We start from the raw sequence: 6,536 nt of genomic DNA on the forward strand, positions 1-6,536 counted from the left end.
ATGTTCTGCAACATTCTGTTGCTATTCACATCATGTCACACTAGGGGGAGCAGTTGCTTCAAATGTGCAGACTTGTAAAAACCAGAAGCAGTGCAAAATTAACTGTAAAATTGCCCTGTAACATGTTTACCTATTTTTAATTTACATGTGCTTTTAATTACACTGAAAACTGATATTACCAGTACTTCATTGTTGTTTTTAAAAGATGCTGTGTAGATACTCAAATATTTATTTCCCTTTTTAAAAACTATTACTTTAAATAGTGCTTAATGAGTGAACAGTGAAGAGCATTACTAATATAATAGAATATATGTAATCACAGCATTTCAGTATCAATTTTTATTGAATATTCTTCTAGGGGGCCCAGTTGCTGAAAAATGAAGTCTTTTATCAATTGGGTAACGTCAGATTCTGCTGCTCCTGAGGATTTGGTGGGATTTATCTCTCTATTCAGTCAAATGAGAAATTGGGAGAAAAAATGAAAGTACAAACAAACTATAAGGCAAATATAGATTTAAATATGGCTCTAGTAACTTTTAGGTCAATGATTTTGTCTGTATTTTCATGTATGGCAGGACTGATATTCTGATGTGCCGCATGTTTTTCCAGTTAATTTGTTCACCAGTGACCCATTATTTGAGTGGTGACTGAGACACCCAGGTTGACAGGGTCATCTGTAAACCTCCACTGTTATCGAGCTTTAACTCTCCTCTTGTGTATTACCCATTTTACCTGCTCAGCCTAAAAGGGCAGAATTGTGCCTTTGAGTCAAGGGGCTTGTTTCTGTCTTGTTTTGATTTGAAAAGTTTTGGGAAATGGGATTTCATAGTGCAACAAACACAGTTTTGCAGCTAGATAACAATCATGCCATGGTATTTTATTATGATCAATGGCTTCACAATTGTTATTATCTAAAATTATATATGTGCACAATTAACTTCCGCTTACTGTACATTTGATGGATTTTCACATAACTCCACATCTCATCATCTCATACACACACCCACCCACACACACAAACATGCATACAAAATGTTCCACAATGACTAATTTCTGGAGGAACAAAAACATTGTCTAGAAAATAAACAATGAAAATACTATTTTTTTCCCACTATATATGAAAACACGGATTAAGCATGCATTCCTTGTGATTGCGTAAGTGCACATACTTGCATGTCCACACGGGCGTCTTCTTTCGTGTGGTTGATAGGCGTCTCCCTGCTGGTCTGTTATGGCTAAATACAGGCTTGCATCACTGACCATGCCCCATGCCATCACGTCCTTGGCGTTTCTGTTTTGGGCTCCGGGTCCAGTTCCTGGGGTCACTGTTCAAGGAATCCAGCACAGACACATCTGCAAGATTTATTTACACAACTCCTTTCATCTGTACCACAGTTCAAGGGCGGCCCTGTTTATGAACCTCCTTCCTGCCTGAATTGAACATTTTAAGCAGATTGAACATTTTGTCTGAATAGAGCTACTTTATGATATTACTGTGTAGTTGAGCTATTATTTAAACAATATGTTTACATTTTGCAGAAGAATCACATGCCATGTGTGCTTTTACTGCAATACCAGCGGAGTATGATTTGTACTGCCAACATTCTGTGTAATTTTAGTGTGAGCTGGCCAGAAAGTCACTGTTGTTGTCCAGCTTTTATAGCGAACTCTGCAATAAACTGGTTTCTATTGAAGGTATGACTGAATTCGATTTTTTAACTTGGGGGTTTTCAACATTTAAACCATTAGCAATTTTCAGTTTTTAAAACTACTTTCATGAGTTTTTAATATGCAATTTTATGAGTATATTTCAGTGGATGAGGTGGATCAGAAGGAAAACTATTCTTATTTATATCTTCCAGACACTATCATCACCATTCGCATGAGCTGAAACTTCTGTGACAATAAATATTTGGTGAAATTAATTAGAGCATTTTATAAATGTAATCAATTTAATTATCCATCAGAAACAGCCCGCAGTTCGCATGGTTCTGTCCATGCTGATACTGTTAAACTGCGCAAGGGAACGATTAAAGGTCGTGTTTGGTATTGGACTGTATTCTGTTGTAGTCTAAATAATATTGTATTAAATGTCAACAGCCTATCTGGTGCTACTGTGGCGCTCTAAGGATACGGCCTGTTCTGCTTTTTCTAGGAAAAAGGGTTTCCGTGCTTGATCCCTCATTGACACCATTAATGGGATCAGGGCATTTGAAACACTTGTAAATGGGTCCTGCTTTTCACACAATATAAATGTAGACGTTTGGCGACACAGTGATATTTGATAAACATGTGGGTATTCTAAATAAAGGAATAAGACAGTTTGCTGAAGCCAATGCAGTCACAGGCCCTGACACCATTCCTCTTTCGCTGTCGCCTCATTGGCTGCCCTGTGTGATGTTTATCATTTTTATTCTACTGCACTACACTGCAGATCATGAAGAATATGTTTTTATATCAACTAGGAGCTTGCCAATTAAAATATGAAAAGAAAGGTTCTGATTTATGATTTTTTTATTTGCGATTCCTTTAGTTACGGCTTGGCGGGGCATGCCCCATACCGACACAGCACTGACAGTTCGGCACTTTCCACAGACTCTCAGCCCTTAAAAACATTCATTTCTGTACCTTCTGACCCAATTTCAACAGACAAAATTCACAAACAACTTTACACGTCCGCACAACAAAGCCTAGGGGATTTAGCATTCTAAATTAATGTTAGCAAGAAAAAGTTACTTGCAATGATTTAGGAAACATTTGGCAGCATCGCTTTGGAATACAGCTTGTTTATTTTGCATGAGCTAAGATAGCCAATATTGTTTCTTGTGACTTGGCATAATTGTGATATCAGTACTTATAATGGCAGGCCTCGATTTCGCAAGTTTGAATTAATGACTGATAGGCACTGCCTTGTATGTGAGTAATTTCTTTGTGTTTTTCTTTAGATAAACAGATGGTAGAGATGCAGAATCACAATCCTGCCCATGTGTATCTTTACTCTGGAACTCTGCTTTAAATTGCTGTGCACCCCTGTTGTTTTACAGGACTTGTGTGTTTTTAAATTTTTATTTTTCTAAATGCAATGATTTGTTATAAATGCTAATATACTCTATCTTGTGCAATGCAAGTAACATGACAAATGGTATCTCTGATCCTCAGGTCTTAAAAAAAGAAATCCAGACACCTGTTTGAATAAGAGATTAAATGATCAAGCGAAAACAGATAAATTTGAATAAGGAATCTGAAAACATGAATCAGTCCGTCTTTGGTCAACACCACAGTTCTACATAACATGTAGTTTATGTGAATTCAGAGCAGGCTATTGCTACATTACATAACTACTTCCCTCGCGAAGGGCAGTAATTACTCTCTTAATTGCCTGCAGATGGCTGGATGTATGCAACAAATTGGTTGCTCTCTCAATCAGCCTTTAGGAAACAGAGATTACAGGAGCTCAGTGCTCTGTATCTAATAAGATAAAGCCACAGACCGGGTCCCCTGCTTCACTTTTGCTTTATGGAAGTACATCACAACACGAGCGAGTTATATTGTGCAAGGCAGGATTTTATTTGGTTATTTTAAAAAAGGCATCATTTGGAAAAGTTCGGGTCTTTTTTAATTGGCCATTGGTTGGCTGTGGGGAGGTGTGGGAGGCATGGCTTTAGATATTCAACTCCGTGAGAAGACAGTGGGATAGGAAGATTGATCGAATAAATTATGTTTAAAAAAAAAAAACAAGCTTCTGTCTTACATAGAAGCAGGGCTGTCTAACAGGAGGCCCAGCCCGTGCTAGCAAGAAATGGCATGAGCCCATCCCCACCGCATTACATCGCTACTGGGAGAAGCAACGTGGTTTATTGATGTCTCTCAGAGATTTACAGGATGGGATCATCAGATGTGATACATTTTGTGAGCGCGTTAATAACACGCAGGGATTTCATCTGTGATGGTCTGGAGCGGCACACGGCAGGACAAGCAGGCCGGAGATCTCAAGCTGTTCTCCTGTGGGAGAGGGGGGGCTGGATGACTGGCTCTGCCCACCCCATCTGACCGCTTGGCAAAGGCGAGGGCATGGCTCTCCAGCGTGTGTGTGTGTGTGTATGTTCCAGCGTGTGTGTGTGCTCTGACCTTCTGTTGGCTTCAAAAACAGGAAACCATGGCACAGAAAAGAATGAACCTGTTTCTGACTGCGCAGCGTTGAAAACACGGGCAAAGGCAAGAAGCTGAGCTGAGCTGCTGATTAAATTACTCGCTGCCGGTCCAATAGGCACTCCGTACAAACAGCTCTTTTGGGAAACAGTCTACAATAGAATTTTTTTTATTTTCCTTGTTCACGTTGTGTTAAAATTGGGGTTTTCCTATCACAATGGAATTCTGCCTCGAAAATGTAGAATAGTTTGATTGTGTGTTGCAAAAGTCCTTGAACAAAGGTTGCAGCCTGTCCCGGTGCACAGCTCAACCATACCCAGCAAATAAATAAATACGCAGCCAAAATGGCTCCACCTCTCAAATTAGGACATCATGTCCCTTTGAACGTATGTCAACATTAATTACTCTCAACGCAGGCCCAGTGATCCAAGGGCTGCAGATAATGAGAATGAGCTTTAAAGAGAAGCTATTTTTACACCCTCGATCTGTAGCGCTCTCAGAAATTCAGCTGGAATAGGTGATATGTAAAATTAAAACATTGTCTATGCAAATCGTGGCATTATATCAGCAAACAAAACAATGTTCTCTAATGCCCCAGCCTTCAGATAAGTGCATGGCACTGAGCCTGAGTATCAGGGCCTACAGCCGAGGGGGGTGGGGGGAGGGGGGGGGGGGAATACAGACGACTGGATCCTCTCAGATTTTACAACCAAACAGGTAATAAAATACCGCAGTACTGTTCTCAGAAGCTTCCTTAACAGGATTGCCTTCGATTGAGTTGACACTTCTACATAGTCTATATTGTGTATATGAGGGATTTATGATTTCTGTGTGCAAGTTACATCTTGCACTTGACTGTCACAATGGTTGGATTTTTTTCAAACAAATTTTGTTTTGCTTCAAACATCCTTTTTTTATTTTTATTCTACTTCCATAAAATAAAGGTTCAGACCCCAGGGACTGTGTCTGATGGATCAGTTACAAGCAGCAGTACACACACACACACACACACATACACAAACATGCACACATACACACCCACACACACACACGCACTCACACACACACACACACACACGCTCTCTCATACACACACACACGCTCTCTCATACACACACACACACACACACACACCACACACCCCACACACCCACACACACACACACACACACCTCTCATACACACACACACAACACACACACAACACATCTCATACGCAACGATACGCACTCTGTAGCCTCTTCCTGCTACCTGCGTCACGGGGGAAGCTGGGAACTCTTACGTAACGTCCACGCCCTCCAGGACGAGCCGTCGGCTCCTCCAGCGCCTCCTCAGAGAGACACTTCTCACGTCTCCCTCAGCCTGCACTCCTCCGCTGGGGCTGCCACACGTCTGGATTCTGGGGAAGAACACACGCTCCAGGCCGTGGGAAACGCAGTGAGAGGCGCAGGTGCTACTACTCCCATTTACATTACCTGTGTTACCACTCCCATTTACATTACCTGTGTTACCACTCCCATTTACATTACCTGTGTTACCACTCCCATTTACATTACCTGTGTTACCACTCCCATTTACATTACCTGTGTTACCACTCCCATTTACATTACCTGTGTTACTACTCCCATTTACATTACCTGTGTTACCACTCCCATTTACATTACCTGTGTTATCACTCCCATTTACTTTACCTGTGTTACTACTCCCATTTACATTACCTGTGTTACTACTCCCATTTACATTACCTGTGTTACCACTGCCATTTACGTGGGGTTTCTGGAAATGGTGTACGTTGCAGTTGTGAAATTTGCATCACTGAAATTCATAAGCTTAATTCTGGGTGATGTCTGAATTAATTAATACATTGTCAACCAAAAGATAGATGAATGCATGCTTTTTTCTGGTTTTGTTTTTTTAGCCAGTTTATGAAGTGGAATATCCCAATTCACACCCTTGAGTTGGCTTTCCACCAGAAAGACAGAGAGAAGGCAGGTTTATCTACTTACATAGTCATATTACACACAGTATTACCTATACCTGTATTCTGAGCTATCTGACTGCTCACTGTGACTCCGACATATTTCCTGCAATATATGTGCAATATACAGTATGTTCCAATTGAAAACATATGGAAAACGCTGAGTATATCATTGGATAGGTTATAATTGGTTAATGCCATCCGTGATGTAAAAAAATTAACTTTGATTTCCTGCCTTAAGCCAAAAATGAGGACTGCTTCCTGTTAGCCTGCTCACTTCCCATACCAAATTCCCAGGGAACTTCCTTATGTATTTTAATCACACGGCTGTACGTGGTGGTTTGGTGAAAGCCAAGCGGTTAGCACATGCCACAAGAAAGGGTCTACTGGGTCTTTCTCAGAATGAAAG

The sequence above is a fragment of the Anguilla rostrata genome, chromosome 7, assembly GCF_018555375.3.
Source record: "Anguilla rostrata isolate EN2019 chromosome 7, ASM1855537v3, whole genome shotgun sequence".
Taxonomy (NCBI): Eukaryota; Metazoa; Chordata; class Actinopteri; order Anguilliformes; family Anguillidae; genus Anguilla; species Anguilla rostrata.